Source organism: Dipteris shenzhenensis, chromosome 28, assembly GCF_047967505.1.
Source record: "Dipteris shenzhenensis isolate YYH24624 ecotype China chromosome 28, Dip_SZ_1.0, whole genome shotgun sequence".
Lineage (NCBI taxonomy): Eukaryota > Viridiplantae > Streptophyta > Polypodiopsida > Gleicheniales > Dipteridaceae > Dipteris > Dipteris shenzhenensis.
In genome coordinates, this window is record NC_141623.1 from 49,609,795 (window position 1) to 49,635,048 (window position 25,254).

The 25,254-nt window shown below is 46.0% G+C and overlaps 1 pseudogene across 1 annotated transcript; it reads right to left on the reverse strand.

Moving 5' to 3' along the window:
• Positions 1-2,326: 2,326 nt before the first annotated feature.
• On the reverse strand, positions 2,327-9,340 carry LOC147883674 (GDSL esterase/lipase ENOD8-like; annotated as a pseudogene). The gene is made up of 4 exons (XR_015543821.1): positions 9,035-9,340; positions 8,746-8,949; positions 2,979-3,138; positions 2,327-2,860 (listed from the first exon to the last, which is right to left on the reverse strand). The product of XR_015543821.1 is annotated as a GDSL esterase/lipase ENOD8-like (transcript).
• Between the last annotated feature and the right edge of the window lie 15,914 nt (positions 9,341-25,254).

Consider the following 25,254-nt stretch of genomic DNA (forward strand, 5'->3'; position numbering starts at 1 on the left):
TAACCGAAAAATCTCCACTCGCTGGTGAAGTGTACCCTCTTCAAGGTTCTCTAGAAGAATCAACTCTGGGAGGGACTCTGGGCTCTCAACCACCAGTCTGATCCTGGGGACCCCGTCATCTGCTCTACCACTATTGTGGCCGAATCTAGAGGAGAATCTGGAGGAAACTCGAGCACGGTGCCAAATGCCCGACCAATGGAGGGAAGGATGGCTCTGTACTCCTTTGGGAGCCCATGGAAGCGGAGCGTAACCGGAAAGCGGGGAATATGGTGTGTCGTGTCGATGTCCTTCACTGTAAAGCCATGGTACCAAGGAAAGAGTTACACCAAATGCGGGCCAAGGAGGATGGGGCTCTGCTCCACAAGTGTCAAGGCTGTATCGGGGGAGCTCAGCTGAATGAGGAAGACGCCTCTTCCATAAATGGTGACCTCCTGAATGTGGTCACCCTCTAGTGCCAAGCTCGCCTGGATCCACTCTCGCACTGTCACCTTGTGGGTGTGAGGTCCACAATTCTACCCACAATTGCCTTGGAGGGACTCAATTGCTTGCTGAACTTGTAGTTTGTCGACTGGAGAAAGAAGGACCTTAACGGCTGTGGGATTCGAGGGTGCTGCCATAGAGCCCCTCTGGCCAGACCAAAGGTCACCACCAAGATCTTCCTCCTCTTGACAAACACAAATGCTCCTGCTGCAGGTGAAGAATGGAAAGAAAAACGGGGGAGGTGGGGCGAGGGGGGATGGACAAGGCGGGAGGGCAGAGGCGAAGAAAGGAGACGAAGAAAGAAGTGGAGCGGGCGAGACAAAAAAGCAGCGGGGGGGAGGTCAGGAAGGGGGCGGAAGGGAGGCGGAGGGGGAAGGAAGCACCGGGGGGGGGGGCGGAGAGGAGGCGGGAGGGGGCAGAAAAGGAGGTGGGGGTGAAGGTGTGAAGGGGGTGGGAGGGCGATGAAAAGAAGGCAGGGGAAGAGAAGGAGGTGGAGTCGGGAAGGGAGGGTGGGACGAAGTGGGTGGCAGGAGGGTGAGCAGGCGGGGAGGTGGAGCGGAAGGTGGAAGGGGAGGCGAAGGTGGAGAGGGATGGACACAATGTCACATGCATCAGTGCAAGGCACAGATGGCAGTGACACCTGGCTGCACAGTCAGAAATTCATAGCATATTTTGTGAATTTTTGGGCAAGGATTCAGAGCCAGCACAGGTGCCAAAGTGCACACTATTTGAGGCCCAAAAGATGGCTTTATATAGCCCAGCCTGGTTGCCTAGTGTCGGCCCATAGGGCCAACCAGGTCACTCAAAAACAGCTGACCAGCCTGGTCAATCAACTGGCTGTTCTAGTCGTCCATCTCAGGCCCTATATAAAGGGCTCTTTGTCCCCATTTGCAGCATTCAGTTTCTGGTCTTCTACCCTGTTGTTCCAGCCTGCCTCCACGCCTAGTTGCAGCTTGTTCCTTGCAGCAAACCAGTCCCATAGCCTCGCCAAATTGAGCAGATCTTCAGCAGCATGCCAAGGCAGTTCCAGACCTGTTTCCGCAGTAGTCATCCAGCATCCCCAGTAGTCATCCAGCATCAGCAGTAGCCGCATGATACATATTCATATCCATATTTGCAGTCATGTACAGTCAGCCATTCAGCATGTTGCCAGCATTTGTAATATAAGCATGTGTACAGTAAAGATCTCAAGTGTCATTGGTGCTTGAGTTCTCTATTTGCACACATCTATCCAGTACGCTTCCGCATAGTGCAGTAGATCTCACAGTAAGTCCCTGCACATTACACACAAACTTTCCTGGAAATGTTTCTAGAAATGGGTTTCGGGGTTTCAAATAGAAATGCTTCAAAAATCTCAAAGGGGTTTTGCCTGGAAACGTGCATAATCAATATATGTAAAATATAGAATATAGATACAATACATATAATCTGAAAACTGAAGTCCGATACACATGAACTTGCATTCTAAAGATTTTATTGTTCACAATACATTGCTCGCATCTGCTGTAACTCCTCACCAAAAGCCCTAATTTTGACCTAGAAGCCCTAAATTTGGACCCAAAAATCCTAATTTTGGGGATTTCGCCAAAAACTAACAGTTCCACCAGTTTCCTAGAAACGTTTTGGGCACAAAAGTTTCTAAATGTTCCAGATGCCCGAAACACATTTTGTGGTGACTATGGTATGGACTCACAATTGAGTAAAAGTTATTTCCCCTCATAATGTATGGACTTGAAATTGAGTTAAAGAGAATTGCTCATCCCCTCTAATCTTTTAAGGCGTTACACATTTCACTTAAAATTGTAATTCTAACTAGTAATTTTTAATAGGTGTCTTGTCTCTTAAATATTGCACGTGCTGTTTGTAATAGATGTCTTGTCTTCTCAGCTGTAGCTACACAGCCTCTACCTCTTGTTCAAAGACACTCCTGACTTTCTGTCAAAATCGTTAATAGCCTTTAAGGATTGGGAAGATGGACAACGCAACATCCACTGTATCCTCGTTAATATCTCTAGTCGTGTTGATTTAAAAACTAATATTTTTTAAGGACACAAATGCTTTTGATCTTAAAGGAATCAAATTACAGTGAGCAAGGTCTGTCTGAAAAGTACCATATTTTGAAGGATTGTGGTATCCATCCAAATTAAGGGTGTAAGCCTCGAAGAGGATCCATTCAGCTGTTGGTAATTCCACACGCAACTGCCCTAGAAGCTCTTCGAGGTGCTCATTATGCATGCTTACGAGATCAAGATAGTCAACCTTGCATCCATATTCATCCCTTTTAGTAGTACGATACGGATTACTTAATATAGATGGCGCACAGCCAAGTGGTGTGACATTCATGATCAGAAAAAAGCCTTGCCCCTGAACTGTATAATGCCTGCAATCCACAAGAGTTTTGATTGGTCTGGTAAATAATGAGAGCAAGAAATCCAGAATGACATGTTTAACTAATCCAATCCCACCAAAATGAACCAATTATAAGAAACCAGACTCACCTGAAATGCTTCTCGCATTGCAGGTATTGTAGCTATACTGTATTCAGGGGATCAAAGTCAGCTGTCTTGAATGCAACTTTGATGTAATCATTGTGAGCTGTCTCGATGAAATAAACAGATTCTGAAAATTGTCGCTTCAGCTGAGATCTCTGTAGAGACCCTTTGATCCACAAAGCAGAAGTATGTCAGTGTGACATTCAAGTTGACCGTCAGATTGCATTGTTGTTGAGCCTAGGTCCTACTTCGGTGTGTTGAAGAATACATCATCAAATTTACATGAGTAGGGCCTATTCAGAACAAAGGTAGGCCTCCCTCGGGGATTTTGAGGCTGCTCCTCTCCCCGTGAGCTCTGCTGCCCCCCCCCTCTCTCTCCTCTCTCAGCCAGCCCCGTCCCCCTCTCCCTCACCCTCGCTGTCCCCCCCTCTCCCTCCCCTCACCAGCCCCCTCTCCCTCTCTCCTCGCCAGCCCCCTCTCCCTCACCCTCCCGCTCCCCTTCCTCCTCCCCGCCCTCCCTCTCCTCCACCTGCCAGCCCCCCCTCCCCCCTCCTCCACCCCCGCCCCCTCCCTCCTTCTCCCCCGTCCACCCCCTCCCCCTCCGCCAGCCCCTCTCCCTCCCCGCCAACCCCCTCTCCCCCCTCCCTCACCCTCCCGCTCCCCTTCCTCCTCCCCTCCCTCCCTCTCCTCCACCCGCCAGGCCCCCCACCCCCCTCCTCCACCCCCGCCCCCTCCCTCCTTCTCCCCCGCCCACCCTCTCCCCCTCCGCCAGCCCCCTCTCCCTCCCCGTCAACCCCCTCTCCCTCCTCCCTCACCCTCCCGCTCCCCTTCGTCCTCCCCGCCCTCCCTCTCCTCCACCCGCCAGCCCCCCCGCCCCCCCTCCACCCCCGCCCCCTCCCTCCTTCTCCCCCGCCACCCTCTCCCCCTCCGCCTGCCTACCCGCCTTCCCTCTCCCCCTTGCCAGCCTCCTCGCCCGCTCTCCCACCCGCCCCCTCCCCCGCGCCCCGCACCCTCCTTTCCTCTCCCCCGCCCACCCTCTCCCTCCCAGCCAGCCCCCTCCCCCCCCCCTCCCTTCCTAACCCGCAGCTCCCCTCCGCCTCCCCCCGCCCCCCTCCTCCCCCCCGCTGCTGCCTCCCCGCCTCCTCTCCTCCTCTTCCCCTCTCTCCTATCCTCTCCTGTTCTCCTTCCTCCAACGCCCATGTTCTAGGGCGTCCTGGGCAGTAGTTTCACGGACGGAACTTTTTCAGTGTTTGAATCGGCCTTTTCACATCGATTGGCGAATGGATCCCCACTCAGCCAATCTTCATCCACTTCCACCGGCCGGGAGAACCGTCATTTTTCTACTCTTGGTTGCTGGTCATGGTATTATCTCTCCCTCTAGAGCTCAATGGATCATTATGTTGATTGAAGGGCGTAATTTTGGTCTTCTCAATCTGTATGCCCCCAACAACAGAGGGGAGCGAGTCTCCTTTTGGAAGGAGTTACTATCTTGGGCCCCCATTGCAGATTCTTGGATCATTAGTGGCGATTTCAACATGGTTGAGTTGCCATCAGACAAAAAGGGAGGCAGACAGGGTGGAATTCATTCTTTGGAGAGGGCAGCCTAGGATGCCTCTCTCTTTCAGTACAGTGGCAGGGACACTTGGTTTGATGATGCCTTTCATGTTATGCCACAGTCACTCCTGTACTCTTGGTCAAACAGGAGAGTACACATGCCCATCCATGCATGTATTGACAGATTTTATGTAAACGATTGGGGACTTGATAGAGGCAGATCTGTATGCATTTCTACTGGGGTTACCACCTCAGATCATTTTCCAGTGGTGTTGCAGATTCTTGAGCCGGAGAGGACGCTCTGCCAGTGTCAGGATTCCGGATGCTTTTTATGCAGAGGAGAGCCTCACGGAGGATATTTTACAGATTTGGGTTTCTCACATACAAGGTGAAGTTGTCCGCCCATCTCAGGTTGCTGCAGCCTTATCCGGAATTAGTGACTATTATCATACAGTCGCTGATTCCAAGAGACGTGAGATTGGTATACGCCAGCAGCAGTTAGCGTCCCTTCAGAGAGAAGAGCAGAAGAGGACCACAGATGCTTGGATTCAGGAGCGCCTTGCTGCAGCAAGGGCTCATATACAGATATTGTTGGATCAGAGAGCAGAGTATGCCTTTCATGCACGGGAATCCTTTTGGATTTAGATAGGTGGTAGGGTCAACAAACACTTTTTCTCTACTCATGGGCCCAGACATAATAGAGATAGTGTCTCGCAGCTTGTTGACTCGGACGGGGTGTTACAATCAGATCTTGATGCCGTCATGCGTGTAGCTTTAGATTTTTTTGCATCCCTTTTTATTGCAGATCCGAGCACATAGGCCATAGATGATGCCAGAGAGGTTATTTGGCAATGTATCCCTGTATTGGTGAAGGATGAGATGTATGTTTCTCTTGATGCACCTTTCACCATTGCAGAATTCAAGACTGCATTACTTGCCCTTCACAAGGGCAAGTGCCCAGGTTCGGATGGACTTACCCCTTCTTTTTTTATTACTTTTTGGGAGCAGATTGGTGATCACATTACATCAGCCCTGCAGGGCATGTGGGACTCTGGTGAGATGCCTGACTCACTTACAGATGGTCTCATTCATCTCATCCCAAAGGATGGTAATAGGAATCTAGTGTCACAATAAAGACCCATCACTCTATTGGGCACTTTTTACAAGATTCTAGCGAAAGCCATCAGTCTGCGGCTACAGGTTTTTCTTCCAGATTTGATTCATGACACGCAGACAGGGTTTGTGCATGGCAGAAGCATTTTCGATAATATTCTCATTTTGGGAGGCCTCAGAATGGGCCATGCAGAGCCGCCAGAGGTTGGCCATTCTACTCTTGGACTTTGAGAAAGCTTACAACAAAGTAGACTCATATTTTTTAGAGGGTACTCTATCTTGCTTTGGTTTTTCAGATGCATGGATTAGAGGAGTATCCTCTCTCTACAGATCAGCCCATAGCCAGGTGCTTATTGGGGGGGTAAGAGGGGACAGATTTCAGATCGGTAGATCAGTCTGCCAGGGATGTCCTCTTGCCCCTTTCCTTTTTCTGTTTGTGGATGAAGCTATGAGTATCTACCTTAGATCTCAAGCTGATATTTATGGGCTGAGGCTTCCTCTCCGCTAGGAAGAAGAGCTCCTGGATAGTGAGTTGGCAGATGACACAGCTGTTTTTTTGGATGCCTCCCCCAGGACACTCACTTCCTTCCGGACAGCCTTGGATTTATTTTGCACGGCTGTAGGTGCACACATTAATTGGCATAAATCCAATGGTTTTTGGATTTGCAATGATGACACCCTGGATTGGGGTAATGATATTGGTTTCACTTGGGTACAAAGGGGTGTCTCCCTCAGATATTTGGGCTGCCAGGTTGGGGTGGGCATCTCTCCTTCACAACAATTTGCTCCGGTGTTGGAGAGCATCAGAAGAAAGCTCCTTTTCTAGAGCTCAACCGAACTTGACTTGGCATCCAGAGTGGTGGTGGTTAACCAGGTTCTTCTAGCCACAGCATGGTTTGCATGCTCTTATTGGTGCCACTCTAGGGATTGTATCACTCAGCTCAAGAGGCCCATACGAAACTTTTTATGGAGTGGTCTAGATGGCACAACTGATGTTACAGCCAGGGAGACCTTGATTCTTTCTACAAGAGAAGGGGGTTTGAATATCATCGACCCGGATCTACAGTGCAGAGCCTTACTCTGCAAGGTCATTGTGAGAGGACTTATGCCAGGGCAAGAGCCTTGGAAGGACTTTTTTATCAGATGCATACAGTCTCGCACACCCACTTTAGGAGATGATTGGATACACGGTAGCAGATGGGTTTTCACCACAGCCCACCTCAGATCTCCTTCTTCCCCTCTTATGGTTGCTATCCTGAAAGCATGGGCTAGCTTCAGGAGTACTCTTCGCAAGATTTCCCCCGTCCAACATGAAGAGATTGAAAGGCAGCCTATCACGTGGAACGACAGTATTTTGGATGAGCATGGCAGACCACTTGGGGCTTCTCTTTACATGCAGTGGCCCAGATGGGAGAGGGGCCCTGCATCTACTGTGGGAACATGGAAAGCCTTCAAGAGGCTTCCTACAGACCGACATGCCCAGGTGGTTCATAATCTCAGAGGGAGTGCAGGGAGAGTTCAACAGATTGATGCAGCCTTGCCCTTGGATTGGGTGGACACAGATGACATGCCTATTACTTGTTCCACCTGGATGGGGGCATTTTCCAGATCGGGTATTCCTTTGCAGGTGATTGCTTTATGTAACACACATGAGGATGCCCTAGTCTTTGATGTTTCTTCAGAGCCAAATGCACTAAGGCTATGGAGGGTTCTCAGGTTCACGCTTCTCAGATCTTGGCCAGAACTTGGACAGATACGGTACACACTCTGATGGCCATATGGGCGACCATGCAGGGATCCTCTCGAGCAGCCTCCTCCAGGAGAGTTACTTTTCTCAGGGATTGGAGAGACTCTCCCTTCCTTGCTGAGACTTCTACAGGGTTGAGTTGGCATTTTCAGCCTCAGCCTTGGTTTCTTTCTACCTCATTCTTCTGAGGTGTTTTTTATTACATGCTTAGCATGTTGTATTTCCGCACAGAGCTTGCTCTAGCAAGTTTCTTTCTTACTTAATAGAAGTCTCTTTTTTGCAAAAAAAAAAAGAACAAAGGTAGGTAGTTACAAAAATATAGTCAACGGGAAAATGGTCAAATTATGGTGAGTATACCAAGCGAATGACTCCACATCAAATCAACCATCTCCTAGCTGTTCAATTTCAGAGACATCCTTCAGGGATGACATTACGGGCATTTGGCTCTAAATGTACACAATGAAAGACGAGCCCTCCAGCTTTTGTGGACCTAGCCCTTCTTGAAAATGCTTAAACTTTTGTTGAAGCATGCAGCAAAGACCTCCAATGCTTAATTCCCATCGTACCACAGACATAACGTGTAAGAGCATTAAATGAGTTTTATGGATCCTCAAAGACCGCTGATCACTTAATTGCCACGGCGTGTGAGGGCAAACTGAGTTTAAATTTGAGTAATTGCATTTTGAGTTTGCAACTTTGCAGCCGCTGCAAAAAGCCAAAGGTCCAGAACAGCATGTTTACTTGTCTGGGAGACTCACACAGATTCTGACGGTGCAAATTGTTAAAAATGCAGGGATCACTTCATGTTTGTGCGAACATTGGGAAAACGGACCGAATAAATACATGTATTTCTCCCAGACTGATATCAACAGACCCTTAGCATATTCGTACTGTTACTGTACTGTCTAGATAGTACATATACGAATGCCTTAAGGGGAGGAGTCGTCATATACTAGAGTACATCGACATTCAAAGGGCATAGTGTGAAGCAGAAAACCTTGGCATGCAAATTCCGATGAGCACCTGCATTTTTGTGACTGTTTGCATTGAGAACGAATGAAGTACAAAATCATCAGGATATGGAAACTACGAGTCCTGCTAAATTGCACTAAAGCATGCATGACAACTGAAGACATGGGCATCATGCATTGAAATAGGAACAGAATATGACTCCCCCAGCAAAAACTTCAAGTTAACGATATAGACTTCTTTTCTTTGTAAGCAATTGCCCAACTCTTACGGATTCCCAATCAAGCTGGCATAGTAACACATACAGTGCTTCGCGTTCTATCCTACCAGTATGCTTCGATTCCTTTTCTCTCTCTCTCTCTCATTCCAGTATGCTTCGCATTCCTTTACCTTGATGCCTGGATAGCAAATAGTCTTGAAATTCCCGAAACTGCTCGACCTGAACCAATAGCGAAAATACGCCACCGCTGTCGTCGCCTTCGGCCGTCGAGTTTTGGGCAGTGGAACCGCTAGACGCGAAGTTCACCCCATGGCTGAAATCCGAGCCTAAAGATTTGAGGAAGGGAGGCAACAAGCCGTAGCCTAGTTCTTGAGCTGCATGATCGCCCCATAGAGCCCATCAGAAAATTTGAGCGTAAAGAAGGAATAAGCCAAGTCGACAAGAAGCTCCTCAACTCACAGAAAAGATCCATAAAAGTTCTTCCGTTGCTCCAGCGCCCCACAGGCTTGGAGAAGTAATCCATTCCGTAAGGAGGAAACTCTGCTGCTGAACGGAGAGGCATAGCAACGGCGTTTGTTCCGGAGTCGACCATGGAAGCTCCGAACACGTACAAGGAAGGCGGCAGAGATGTGGGCAGGGCCTGGGATCGTGGAACGAGCGATGCAAAGAGTGTGAGCAGCAGGAGAGAGCCCATTTTCGAGGATCACGGCCGGAACTGTAGCGCTGCGAGACAGCACTGAGCAAACGCCCGATGGGAGGAGAGAAGGCCTCGGGCCTCAGAAGTGAGTTGCTCGTTGAGGCGTGCATTTAAATTCGTAAAGGCTAGCCAACACCGAAAGAATCACGAGTCGCTACTACTCATCAGGAACCAAAGACATCAATTGACGTCTGATCATTCACGAATCACGAATTAACGATTGCGTTCGCCGGAAAGAGAGACCAAACACATCACGATCGCTGCAGGAACGTACAGAATCTGTCACGTAACATGACGTACTTCAGCTGAAGGTCGGCGATGGCGACGGACAGCGTATTCCTGACATTGTTCCCAACCAATCAAATATAAGATAAAGATAGCCTGTTTTTCTCTACCAGATTTCGACATTTGACCGAATTTCCTCAAAGGTGGGGTTGGTGCATTTGGGCTTTCGTGTTGAAAATTGTGCACTCTTTTTGGCCTGCCTTGGGTAGCCTTAGAGGGCCTCCCTGCGCCAGCCAGTGCCTCTAGGGGACGATTTATTTGAAGCCCCATGGAGCTGGAGAGCTGGCTCAGTCGGGCTCCCTGGGAGTCCAATGCCAACCAAGAGAGCTTGAAAATTGGGATTCCAGGCCAGCATTGGACTGCTGGGAGGAAAGATCCTCTCCCATTGGTGGAGAGGGGGACAGTGCAAGCTGTGAAGCCAATGGAGGATGCAGACAATTTGAAAATCCAGCTTCACAAAGCCCCCTGCTGTCTCAGCAACCTCCCCAGCGTCTGGCGCGACGTCTGGCGCGACGCGAGGAGCTGCTCTTCTCTTCTCTCTATTCTTTAAGGAGAAGTTTCGACGTGGCATAATTCTAGAGGTTTGGAAAGAGGCGAAGGGAGGTTCGCAATAGGTTCGGAGAGCTTGGAGGAGGTTCGGAGGAGCGAACGCGCGAGACAAGGACACGTGGTACGAGGACCTGCATTGATGACACATGGTAGTGCGACACGTAAGCGTTGAGCAATTGAGCAAAGGCAGACTCGAGCAGAGGCGCAGAGTAGAAGCGAACTGATAGATGGCAGCGTGTGAGCAGAGGCACGTGAATTGGTAGAGGCACATGAGCAGAGGGCGCGTGAATTGGTAGGGGCACGTGAGCAGAGACGCGTGAACTGGTAGAGGCACGTGAGCAGAGGGCACGTGAACTGGTAGGGGCGCATGAGCAGAGACGCGTGAACTGGCAAAGGCAGACTCCAGAGCACAGCCAGTTATGTGCACGGAACTGCTAGAGGTGCAGAGCAGAGTCAAGCGAACTGCCAGAGGTGCAGAGCAAAGTCAGAGGCACTATATGACACGTGGTCTATGTGGGGTTGCCACATGGTGCACAACGAACACACTAGAGAAGGAGATCGGGTCGTAGAGGCGCGACATAAATGACATGTGGCAATAGTGGAAGGCACACCTCACATACGACACATGATGCGAAAAGACATGTGGCACATTGAGAGGGTAATAGACATGATGCGTGGAGCATGCGAGACGGGGCTAGGAGAAGGGGGGGGGAGAGAGAGAGAGAGAGACAGAGAGACAGAGAGAGACTACCACATGGCAATATATATATACGGCTTTATATCTATATATATTTATATTTATATTTATATGTTTATATAAATATAAATATACAAATATAAATAAATAAATTATGTATATAGCTTTATATCTATATATGTATATATAGATATATTTATATATAAATATAAATAAATGAACAAATATATGTAGAGTCAAGAGTGGAGCGATGAAGCGGAGCTAAGTCTTCCTTATCTTTGTATTGCATTGGGGGAATATAACTCTACTCAAGTATGTCAATTTCAATCTTCACATATGATCTTAGAAACTCAAATGATGTAGACTTGAGAGATGACATCGAGGAAATACATCATTTGAGTTTCTAAGATCATATGTGAAGATTGAAATTGACATACTTGAGTAGAGTTATATTCCCCCAATGCAATACAAAGATAAGGAAGACTTAGCTCCGCTTCATCGCTCCACTCTTGACATACTTGAGTAGAGTTATATCCCCCCAATGCAATACAAAGATAAGGAAGACTTAGCTCCGCTTCATCGCTCCACTCTTCGTACACCACACGTATCTACCTCCCACTCTTTGTATAGACACACACACACGTGCATATGTGTAGACAAACCATGACGTGTATGCACACATATATATGTGTAGACTTAGACATGTACACTCACACAAGCATACATGCACTTGAGCATGTGCACATATGTGATAATATACAAATGTATGTGAGTGGTTTCCATACATACATACATAGAGAGAGAGAGAGAGAGAGAGAGAGAGAGAGAGAGAGACAGGGACAGAGACAGAGAGAGTTTATCCTCAAAGTAGAATAAATGCATTGAATATACACCAATCTAATAAATATGTCTTAAAATTTTAGAGTTCTATGAAACATTTTTACTTTTTAGAGTTATGATTGAGAGGGATTGTGTGTTGTTTTGTGATAGAGAGAGAGAGAGAGAGAGAGAGAGAGATGCCATCGAGGAAGATACATCATTTGAGTTTCTAAGATCACATGTGAAGATTGAAACTGACATACTTAAGTAGAGTTATATTTGTCCGAAAGCAATGTAAAGATAAGGAAGAGTTAGCTCCACTCTTCGTACACCACACACACATATCTATCTCCCACTCTTTGTATAGACACACAAACATGTGCATATGTGTAGGCACACCATGATGTGTATGCATACATAGGTAAACACACATATATATGTGTAGACTTAGACATGTACACTCACACGAGCATCATACACTTGAGCATGTGGTAATATACAAATATATGTGAGTGGTTTCCATACATACACACACACACATACACATGACATCGAGGAAGGTACATCTTTTGAGTTTCTAAGATCATATGTGAAGATTGAGATTAACATACTTGGCTAGAGTTATATTTGCCGCAATGTAATCAAAAGATAAGGAACAGTTAGCTCCACTCTTTGTACACCACACACACATCTCTATCTCCCACTCTTTGTATAGACACACACACATGTGCATATGTGTAGACAAACCATGATGTGTATGGACACCTAAGTAAACACACATATATATGTGTAGACTCCTCCAAAAGAAGGGTTAGGGGAGAGAGTAGACTAACTAGCAACGCCATTGAGCTTGACGATGATGTATTGAGGGGAGAAGAGGAGAGGAATGGAGGAAGGGGTCAGGTTCATGGTCAATCCATGGAGAGGGTAGAGGAGGAGATGGGTGAGATTGCCCCAAAGTTGTTACCATTCTTGCTCCTCCAGCTACTAGTACAGCTAGCTGCATCATTATGCTACTATTGGTAGTGCCTCTTCTAGCTACTGCTATGGGGGATGGAGCTATGGCAATGCAGTGCAAGTGATTTAGATTGTGGTGGCCATTACAAGCTATAGGGATGCCAATTGTGGGGTGTGATTCATAGCAATGGTGATGGAGATTTACAAATATGAAATTTAGAGAGGGAAATGGGAATTGCAAAGGTAGAAAGGAAGAAGGAGCTATGGCAATGGCGATGGTGGAAAGGCATACAAGAAGAAGAAGGGAAGGGAGCTATTGTGATGCAATAGCTTGCAATGAAAAGGAGAAACCCTAATTAGCTTTGAGAAAGAATTCATAACGATGAGGATGAATATGTATAGATATTCCGAAGGTGGACTCAGCCACATATCCACATTGCAAGTTTCTCTAATCATATTCTCAAAGAAAGAAGGCAATTTGGATGTGTGAACATCAAGATTTAGGGGATTATAGCGAAAAATATATAGAAAGTGCCAGGGGTGGTTTCTCCTATTCTAGCAAAGAATAAATAGAAGAAGAGCAGGAGAGAAGTAGATGATATAAACATAAGAGCATGGAGAAAGTATGTAATGCACAATTAGATCATAGTCGTACATAGGCCACAAATGGATAAGTCTAGCGTAGAGCTGACACATTTACATCATGAATGGATAAGTCTAGCATAGATTTGACACATGTACATCATGAATGGATAAGTCTAACATAGAATTGACACATGTAAGTGTGCATGCATATATGTGCAAGCACACACATGTACATACATTAGTACATCTACACGTAAATAGACACACATGCATCTACACATAAAATTACACACACACATGCTCAAGTATCCATATACACATGCATGCGCACATGTGTATGTGTGTATATCTATGTGCATGTGGAGATTTTTAAATCTTAATGTGCATGTAGATGTGATTCTCTAGGCATGTGTGAGTCTATCTCCATATGTGTGCATGTGGTGTTATTATACATGTCTGTCTCTATGTGTGTTTGTTTATGTTTATAAGGGTGAGTAAACACACATAGACCGCATGCACATGTGGATAGAGATACGCACACTCATACATGCCCAACAACTCAACATGCACACATAGGCAAACACACACATGTGCATGTGTAGGTACATAGGATACACATGTACAAGAGCATACATACATTTGGCCATGTGCACACATGTGAGAAATACAACTCTGTGTGTGTGTGTGTGTGTGTGTGTGTGTGTGTGTGAGAGAGAGAGATGGAACATTTGTATGCTTTTTAGTAAGTTTACAAATCAAATCCCAATGAAGCATTTATTTAGACAATGAAGTATAACAAATATTTTGTCCAAATAAATGCATTCAATATTGAGTTGATTTGTAAATTTCCTTTAAAATGAGCTGGGTAGATTTCCTTTAAAAGCATTCAATATTGAGATTTGTCAACAAAAGCTAAGCTTTGATTCCTTAAAATTAAAGGCACCCTAGGATCTAAGCCTTGAGACCTTTTCCCCCTCCCCCTTTAGGACGTCTCTTCTATTCTTCTATTCTTCTATTCTTCTATTCTATTCTATATGGAAGCTAATCCCATATCAGCCACGTGGAAGGGATTGGGAGGTTTGGGGATGAATTCTAGAGGTTCGAAGAAGGAGGAAGGAGGTTCAGGGAAAGAGGAGGAGGTTTGGGAATCGCTAGAGAGGAAAGGGCCGGAGTCCAGCTTTCCATTCAATCATCTATTCTATTCTATATGGACGCTAATCCCATACCAGCCACGTGGAAGGGATTGGGAGGTTTGGGGATGAATTCTAGAGGTTTGGAGAAGGAGGAAAGAGGTTCAGGGAAAGAGGAGGTTCAAGAATTGCTAGAGAGGAAAGGGTCGGAGTTCGGCTTTGAGCCATTCAATCAATCTACATCTAATGGTGATGGTTGACTGTGGACTCTACAGGGACGAACGTGCCACATGGCATGTGATACTGCATGGAGCAGGGCGGGCAAGGCACGGGCCAAGCAGGGCAAGGGGCAGAGTAAATGCCTAAGAGGGCCTCCCTGTGCGAGCCAGTGGCTGTAGGGGAACCCTACTGGCACGATTTATTTGCAGCCCCATGGAGTTGGAGAGTTGGCTCATCCGAGCTCCCTGACAGTCCAATGCCAGCCGAGAGAGCTTGAAAACTAGGATTCGAGACCAGCATTGGACTACTGGGAGGAAAGATCCTCTCCCATTGGTGGAGAGGGGGACAGTGCAGGCTATGAAGCCAATGGAGGATGTAGACAATTTGAAAATCCATCTTTCTTCTACACACGGGGATACAAAATTGATCGCAAAGCCGCCTGCTGTCTCAACAGCCTCCCTAGCGTCTGGCACGACACGGGGAGCTACTCTAACTAGCGGTTGGCAGTGCGAGTCGTGTTCAACTATTACCACATGGCGTGTGCCCCGAGGCACGGGCATGGGGAATGAATGCCACAAGGCGCAGTCGTACTACAACAAGCAAGAGAGCACCATGTGGCGACGAGATAGCACGGAGATAAACTTGGAGGCATGACTAGCAGCACGTGGCACCATAAGAAGAAACCACCCGTCGCCACCATTATTGCTCCATCTCAAGCGTCGTTATTGCACTATCGCGCCACGATCAGTCTAATCGACTTTGACTCTGATGCCAACCACAGACCATGGCACTATTCGTCTGACCACACTAACACGTGGTGGATATACCGTAGTCTGATGTAGTCTCGAAGAGAGAGAGAGAGAGAGAGAGAGAGAGAGAGAGAATAATATAATTTATATTAAAATATATTATACTATATTATATTATACTTTTTATTAATTATTATATATTAATATACTATCATATATATTAAGTGATATATAATATATAATGCATTGTGTGTGTGTGTGTGTGTTCTATAAGTACACACACACACACCGAGAGAGAGAGAGAGAGAGAGAGAGAGAGAGAGAGAGAAATATGTATAAACATAAACTTAAAAATCCCACCAATATTGAAAGCCCAATATGATATCTCCAAGTTGGCAATAGCTTTACATTACATTTGCAAAACACAGAGAACTAGATTAAGGGACACGCATTAGAAAGCACAAATAGGGTAGCTCAAATGAGGCTAATTCGAACCATAGTTAGTCACCTTAATGATAGACAAACTGCAGGGCACACACGTCTAGCCAAACACAAAAGGCAACACCTGGCAAAGCACAGAAAGCTGCAAAGACCCAAGATCAATCAGCACAAAGTAGAAGGCTAACAAGACAACACTATCTACCCCAAACTAGCTAGCGCAACTTAAAACCCACAATCACAACAAACACCATTGCAAAAAGTAGAGTACCAAGATGTGGCACTACAAACAGGTTGATAAAACAATCGATAAGGCAGCATGTGTGTGTGTGTGCACGTGTGTGCGCAAAACAATCGATAAGGTAGCATGCATGTGTGTGTGTGTGCGCGCACGCACACACGTGTGTCTGAGTGCACATGCGTGGGTAGAGAGAGAGAGAGAGAGAGAGAAAGATTAACGGCCTCGTGGGCCTATGGGACAAAGTACATAGAAAAGCAAACTCATACAAGCCTCAATGGGTTGAAGCAAAGGGCATGCTAGCACCCTTGTTGAGTACTAATCTATGCTAACAAAGTCATAATCATAAATAGAAATAGTCAATTACAACTACATAGTGGGCTAGATTAATCTATCTACTAGTATGAGGAACAAACTAAAAAACAAGTCACTATTGGCATTGGGACTCAGAACAAAATCAAAAATCGAAGCGTGGGCTACGAACATGTCTTGTATCTGTGTATCAGTCATGACAAAGGGCCGAAACCACTCCCTCCTAATAGAGACAGTGGCAGGGCCCCTGGATCTTGTAGTTGGTTGGGCAAACACAAAGAAGATGCTCCTCTGTCTCAACTGCCCCCAGCGGACATAGCGTGCAAACCCGCTACTCTTTGGGTATACCTGCTGCTCTCCCTGCCTCGATCCTCAGTTGATGGGACGAAACCCGCATCTGACCAATAGCAATCCTCAGTGCATGGGAGACTCCTCTATCCTCGAGATTATGGGGTTTGATGATGAATCCCTCCTCTAATACTCTCAAGAAGTGGTCGCGATAAAACTGGGTCTTGGTGGGGAGCTCTTGGTCCTCCCCCCAAGTCCGAGATGTATGAAGCTAGAGGAGGTCTAATCGTATGATACGATTGATCTCATCTCGCGGGATAGACTCAAGAGGCATATCCATGCTGTACTGAAAGGGGGGAAGCCTGTCCATCTAGATACCGTGCCTGGCAAACCAAGTGGATATGCGTGCATACCATGTGTCTACCCCGCTCTCTACTAGTCGTTTGGATGACTCTAGGGCCAACCTCGGAAGTCTCCAGTGGGATAAGTCCGAGACTCTGTGGATGAAAGTCATTGTTTGAAAGATGGCATCAACCTGGAGAGGTGTCATGGCGAACTTTGCCTGTACTATCTCATGTGGGACTGAGGGCTTACATTGGATCATCCTGGACCCCATCGTCACCTGTAGCCACTCGAAACCCCTCCAGTTTGTCCTTGGAAGATTGCATCCCCAGAATGGTGCTGCATACATTGCAGTCGGTCGCACCAGTGTGTCAAAAAGCTAGCCCTTCGTTAGTGGATCCTAGAAGTATGCCTAGAAGCACTGTCGCTCTAGTCTAGCCAAAGCACTACGCCCTCATGTGTGCCATACCTGGGTTGCATGGGTCATCGTGAAGATGGGTCCTGTGAAGACTCCTCCCAATATGTGTACGACTGCATTATTTCCACTGCTCGCCATGATGTGAAACTAAGTCGATGAATCACTACTCGTGAGGTGTTCAAGATCATAACCTTAGTTTTCCCAAGGTTGACCGTCAGGTCTCTCTCTCTACAAAACACCTCTAATGCCTCCATGTCTCTCTGTAGCCCCTCTGCGGAAGAGGATATAAGGACTATATAATCAGCATATAGCAATATCTGTATTAGGAGATCACCTAGTAATGAACCCTTTCTCCCTAGGCGATCTATGAAAGATGTGATATCATCAATGTAGAGTCCAAAGAGAGTCGGCGAGAGAGGGTAGCCTATGAAAGATGTGATATCATCAATGTAGAGTCCAAAGAGAGTCGGCGAGAGAGGGCAGCCCTCACCCCAATGGTCCTCTTGACGCAATTCGATAGATCGCCAGAAGCATGGACCTTACCTCTAACTGACTCGTATAGGCTCATCACACCCCAAATCAGCGTCTTTGGAATCTACATCTCCTGTAGTCTACTGATCATGCGAGGTCGTGGGACAGTGTTGAAAGCCTTACGAAAGTCTACGAAACATGTGTAGACTTTTTTATGTCTGAACCTCGCCTCCTCAATGACAACCCTCCTAGTGAAAATGTGGTTTAGAGTAAAGTGTTGCCTCCTGAATCCTACCTACCCTAGTGCTCGCTACCCTCGTGCCTTTGTATGACTACTGATCTCCCTCTCTAGTACTGATCCATAGATCTTGGCCAATGTGTGGCCAATCATGAGGGTGTGATAGTTTCCGGTGTCCATGAGGCCTCCTGCTTTGTGTATCGGTACGATAGTGGTGGTGCTCCATGCTAGTGGGAAGCCGTGAGACAAACTGCAAGGTTAAACATATGTGCAAGAATCAGTGCTAGAACTTCCTACCCATGTGTGAAGGGCTCTTTCTCAAAACCCTCATGATCTTGTGCTTTTCGATTGCAGCCCGCACATTCTACATAATGAATAGATGAAAGGTAGTGGGCTTGGGCACAGAGGACATGTATGACAGTGTCTGCCTCGAGACATCATATATGGAGCATGCATAAGTGTGCCACACTCCCGGATCAATGATGGGGATGGGTGGCTTCCCCTTCGAAAGGAGTCCCCATCCAGTGGTCCGGCCTCCCTCGCGAAATGATCTGACGATCTCATCCATCCTTTGTGTAGGAAAGCATGGGCGAGGTCTAAATCACCCTCCAATAGGGCCAGAAGCTCTCTTATTGATTCTCGTTCTACGACTAGAGTAGCAGATGTTCCTTTTCTGGCAGTCGATGAAGATGAAGAGAGGCTTGTAAATGAGTGGTTCTAATTGTAGCCTTGCAAAGGATGAGTGGGTGCACAAACGATTTGATGTCTGGAGGAGATTGAATGGCATTGATTCGACTATTTGGATTGAGAATATTGAGTTGCAGGAGGTTTTTTCTGCAGATGGTCAAGCTTGACCGATCTTTGTATCCCATTTGAGTCGATTATGGGGATGTTTCGTTATTTTGGGCAGATTCTTAAACGTGACCAGGATGTTCGAGTTGTTGCAATTGGCATCATGGAGGTTCCATTCAACATCTTAAAAAGCCCTATCCTCAAGGCTTCTCAGGGTGCTGTTGTTATGGTGGCGATGGACTAATACATGTAGTAAATAAGAAAACTACATGTAGCATAATTATTGTCCTTCAACTTGTGTATAGTCTGGCAATGACTCCACATGTTGTAGGGATCTTGGAGGAATGATGACAGAAACTCCACTCCCGAGCAACTCCATGTGAGAGCTTTGCAAGCATGAGCCTAACACTTGTGTCACTCAAGTGTCTATTGGAATGTGTCAATGTGATCCCATGAGATTAAAGAAGGAAGGAGAAGAGAAGAAGGGAAGGGGTGTGGAAGAGAAGAGAAGAGTGAGGGAGGGGAGTGGCAATCATAAGGCAACACACAATGGAAAGCAAGAAGTCTCACTCAATGAGAGGATAGAGAGAATGTGAGAGCTCGTATTCCAAAAGTTTGCAAGTACACAATTAAGACCAAAGTAAAACTTTTGGTCAAAAACTTTTGGTCATTTATACAATCCACCTTTTGAAGGGAGAGCTAACCTTGTACTCTCTTGCACCTCTCTTACTCTCTTTTTTTTACAAGCCCATATGGCTCTAAAGTGGATATTATATAGTCTTGCTCTCCTACTTCTCTGCTTTATCTTTAAAATCACTTGGTGCTTGATGACTGTAAATCGTGGTGGCTAACGTGCCCCCCTTCTTGTTCACAATCCATACTTGGACTGTGTCCAGTTCATGATGTCTGATTTGAGGGCATTGTTCATGATGTGATGCCGATCAAATAATCTATGGGATATTCTGCAGAACGGATGGAGAGGCTTCCAAAAGTGTGTCTCAAACATTTCTTTGAAGGTCTGGATGTAGTGATGGTGAAGATTTTGGACACATATGTAGAGCTGCATTACTTGAGAAAATCGAGGCAAATACAATTTTAGAGTGGAGCCTTTGATGCTTTGGGGATGATTTTCTTCTGTCGTGCAAAGGTGAAAGTAGTGTTGAATTCCTCCATTTGAGTTGTTAAGGTATAGGAGGATCCCAATTTCAAAAATTTGAGCTTAGGAAAATTGTAGCCAATATTGGGATTTGAGGCTCACATTTTCTCAAAATCTAGCCAAGACTATCTACAACGCAATGGCATATAAGTGGGATTGGCACCCCGGTCGACACTGACTAAGCAATAGGTATGCAAAAATGCCGCATGCATCAAAAAAGAAATTCTCCATTGAGGGTGAACTCCTACTGTAGTATCCGTAGTAGGCACCTAGCCGTCTGTAGCTCCTCTTATGCTCCTGAGATTTTGCCTCTACCATTTTTTGAAACTCTACTGGGTTAGCTTGATCAGTGCCCACACTTCCATAATATCCTTTTTGACTAAGGTGGAATCTTTTGGAGCTTACTGCTCCAAGGGTTTACATCTACCACATCATTGACGACCCTAAATGAGGTGATGGCCTCATACCAAGTCTCATGATCGGGTGTTAGCTCCTAATATTTCTCCTCTTCTTCCCAGGGGTATTCACTGACTTCTTCATGTTCTCCTCCTCATAGGGACCTTTGACAACTGAGAAGAGCGTGGATTTAAGAATTTTATACCAAGTGTTTGTACCCATGTCTATAGGACCCTCTAGTCCGATTGACTGTTGTTGCTGCGTGTTGGTGGTGGGTGGTGCTATGGTGTGCAATGAGGTGGAGAGTTGTGATGGATCAGTGGTGCCAATGTGGCTGACAGAAGAAGTGGAGTCAGGATTAGGTGCTCCGTCAGAATTAGAAGTTGGGGGGTTGTGGGCGAGTAAAGTTAAATAGAGCCCATGCTGTATCTGCATCTACTTCATGTAGAGCTATTGGGTATGCTACATGCAAATCATCAAATTGGCTAATGCCAATTTGAATCATGTTCTAAATAGCTTCCATGATATTATTGTACAGGACTCTTATGCCGGCAGGGGGACAACGCTTGATGTTGTTTGCAAAAAGGCAATTGAAGACAAAATTGGCATCCCCTTGGCCATACACTTGCAGCCACTATAGGCTTCTGGCCAATATCTATGGTCGCAAGGTAGGTCCTATAGGTCATTAGGCTTGAGAAATTCTCGCATAGGGCTCTCATTGGAAAAAATGGAGGAGTCTTGGACCCACGCCATAAAATTAGATACAATGGGGTGGTATGCAAGTGTTCGAATATGGCATCATCTTGGAGGACAATGTCTTCATGAATATATGCCATAGCTATGAAGGATTATGTTATCACGGCAAAGAAGAGTGTCGAGGTCATTGGCGAAGAGTGGGTGCTCAAAATTGATATCATGCTATATAGTGGTGGGCGGAGATGGTGTGGAGGAAATAGTTGAAGGTATTCAACTGTGCGGATAGTGAATGTTAAAGGCACGTGTGGATGCATTTAGCAGTCACTCATGGAGGTTGTTCACGTCTTGCTGAGGAGGAGTAGCAGCTCGTGTAGCCTGGAGATCTTCTTGGAGGGAGATGATCTATTGTTGCCTGTCTTGGATGAGTGCATGGAGCCACTTTATGTATTGGGCTTCTTGACCCACTCTACCATGCAGAGCTAGCTTTTAGTCTTGTGCCGTTGCGTATTGTAGTTTCTGATCCATGGTGGCGTACCTTTGGAGAGCATCATAGTCAGCTGCGGCGTATTAGTGGCAAGTGCCCTTTATCTCAAGCTACTTGCCAAACTCAGTTGTCTTTTGGCCACTTGCCTATACCATCATCCTATTGGGCTCTTCCTTCTAAAGTGCTTCGTCATGGACTCGTGAAGAAGGCCTCCTTTTGTGGCATGAGCTTGTCTTTGCGCACGAGTTTGGCGTAGCTCTCTACAGAGTCATACGCATCGGTGGTACAGTGCTCAATTAGTTGAAAGGATGTTGGGCGGTGACTGTTGTTGTCCCTCTTCCTATGTTCGTATTCTTGCCAGGGCTTCCTTGCCTCTGCTCCTGTTTCAACCTCTGTGCCCTGGCGCCTGTAGGATTTTGTAGAGGGGTTTGCCCAACTTGCTCTTGAGTAATATCAAGAAGTTTATCGCCCTGCAGCATCAGCTTCTTGAGGGCACGCTATGGTTTGAGCTTTTCGGCGGTTCTCTTCCTCCTGATACCACTTGAGTTCTGCCTACTACTGTTGGAATGCCTCCTGCTCCGGTTTCCTTTTTGCCTCAGCCTCTGCTTTCACTTGTTTGCTGTTGTCTTCTTCCTTCCTTTTTTTGGGAAAGGGCTTGGTAGGCATGGTCTGTGGAGTGGGAGATGGCAACAGTGTGTTGTCTTTTGCGGCGTCCCCGTAAGCCTCTGGGATCCGATAGTTGAACAAATAAAGTATGATCGGCATGAAAATCATGGGATTGCCAATTTTGTCCTTGGAGTGCATCTGTAAAGAAACGGTCCGCCCAATTGGGTTCCTCAGGTGTAAACAGGTGCTCTAGCAGATTCGGTAGAATTACATTATGGTTCTTTGTATGATGAATCTGAGCTAGTAGGGTCACTAGACGAGCGGCTTTAGCAAAGGGGGACCTTGAAATAGAGCCAATAGGAATGCCACCCTATGTATCTTAGTGTTATATTCCACAAGTCCCTGTAGCTGCCACTTATCCATGCACCGAAGGATGGCATAAGGCTTGGGAACACTAGGGAGTCCAAACACGATGCAGACTGTTTCAGCTGTGATGTGATAAATTGCTACTCCCCATCTGTATGTAACCAGCCTCATCTGGGAAGCATTGTTGAAGCGGTCCACAAAGTCTACCAGCCTGTTGTCGGGGAAGCATTGTTGAAGTGGTCTCAAAGTCTACCACCTGTCGTCGCAGGTTTAGGTAGTAGGGAAATCGGTCTGCTACTGATTTGAGGCCCATTGTTTGGATCATGGGAGCCACAGAGGGGGTCCTGGAGCACTTGATAAGAGGCCGCATTATGATAGTAAACATAGAAGTCCTTAATATTTGCACTTTACTGTGAATGGATCACCACCCCCTGTATTTGTTCTAATAATTCTTGTCCAAGTGGGGAAAAGTGTGTGATCTTCATGTTATGCTTGGAGTAGCTCTGCACATCTTTGGTATTTTGTGCTTCTTTTGTGGCCAGGTGGTGGACTCCTAGTCTGTATCTCAGAGGGATCCATACAGGATGGGAGGGGTATGAAAAGATTATGAGAACTCGAGGGAGTGGAACAGGGTGGAGAGGCAAGAGTCTTCGTTACTCGAGCAATTATGTGGCGGAAAAGAGATATTTGGCGTGTCGGTAGAACAATTGTATTGACTCAAAATGTGCCCTTGGGACCTAGGGACCCTAGAGATGGGACGTGTGCGAATTTGATGACCCTATTTACATAATGGACTTGCGTTGAACTGACCTCATTAGTACATATCACAAGTGAAGAAGGGTGCTGTTTTCACTTAAGGGCAAACTAGGCGTGGAGATTCCCTATTTTCCCTTGTGTTGTAGAGTGCCTATTCTCACCTAGACTCAATGTATGAAGATTATAGGGACTTGGTGTACTTGCCTTCTTTCCAAGCCACATAGCTGCTGAGTGCACCTATGAAGAGGGTGGAGAGCTTCATCTTAGAATTATGGACGAATGTTGTTATCAGCTCGTTAATGTTGAATTATGTAGGCCAGGCACTTGCATCGATTGAAAGGAGTATAGCCTAAAGATCCGCATAAACCTGTGGTACCGCTTGAATTTTCGTGGCACTTGTGGAAATGTTGGTGCCTAAAGATGGTCCCTATAGCGTAGTAGCGAGGTAGATTCTTGTGAGGTTGCCTCATTTTTAGGAGCAAGTTCTTGTGTGACCATCGTGCCTATTGTGGATGTCGAGATGGGAGTGGATGTTGTCTCCAGTGATTGGCTCTTGGAGATCCATCGAGCCTCACATTTTCTTTTGATGCAGTAGGTTCTTGTGTAGCTGCTGCCTTTTTAGGGACAGGTTCTCGTGTGGGTATGTCTTTCCTTGCAAAACCATAACTCGGGGGTAGAAGGGAGTTTCTTAGTGATATTTTTCCTGGAGGAACTAGCGGTAGGTTCTTGTAGGACTACATCCGTTTTAGAGGCAGGTTCTTGTGGGGCTACTGCTAACTTGCTCATGAATGATGCCAAAGGTTGCTTGGTATTAGTGAGAAACTTACAAGAACGTAGAATCGTAGTAGAGCAGGGCTTAGGTACCCAAATATACATGTTGCCTTCATAGCAGCCTTGGGCTTGGAGCACCTTCATTGGAATCCAGTTGGGGTGGCTTCTTTGCTTTTTGCCCTTGATGCATGTCCTTTTGCTTGAGATTTCCTTGGTTTAGCAACTTACAACCACATCGGTGTGGGAAGTAGTGAAGGAAGCAGAGCTGCCTGTTGATGTTGATTCTTTAGAGATTGCAGAGTATGGGTTAGAGGCACTCCTTTTGGAATCCAGTAGGATTCCCTCCCTTTGGAGAAAAAGATAGGGGTGGAAGCCATCGGTGTGGTAGATGTATTTGTTCATGGTCCTTTTGCCTTCATTGTTGGTGCCCCAATGGTATTGTTGTTGCAAGGTGTGTGAATTGCCTTGATGTTAGCAGAGGTGGACTATGATCCTTCCATTGTGCTCAAAGTACTCATGGCCAAGGAAAGTAAAAAGGGAACAATTTATACATCTGTGCACCTTTTAGATCCAATAGCAATGGTCAAATATGTCCAAGTGGCCCATTTGGTGTATTTCCAAAAATCCTTCTCTACTTAGGCTTGCTATATTACATGTATGCAAGAGGTTATTTGAACTTATTCACATAGACAACTTCACTTTCCTCTTGTTTGAAAGTTAGTTTTGTCTTGGGAGTTCTTATCACTCAAAATGTATTTTGCCAAAGCGATCTCTTAAAGACTCCTTTCACATTCCTCTTTCATTTGTTTTGAAAATGCCACTCTTTGGAAGGACAATGTGAATAAAATGTGGATGATTAGATCGAAGGAAAGAGAATTATAAGAAAATGTAATAAAATTACAAATATTTAGTTTATAATAGCTATCTACTTTGCCCTTGTGGAAAGCTCGTCAATATCTCTATAATTTATTTTGCATTGTTTCTCATTCTAAGTGCTGTCTCTTTGAGGTTTCAGTGTTTTTGTCTTTAAGGTGTCAACCACTTCATGTTCGTTTTGGTATTTGAGTTACAAAGTTTGCATGTGTTCCTCCTTTATTGCTATCAATTCATTTTGAGTGCTTTGAGATTATTCTTGAAAAGGTAAAAATTAATTCCTTAGTAAGTTTTCTTCATAATCATGAATCTATGAGTAATTTCTTAAGTTTCCATGAAATTGTATATTTC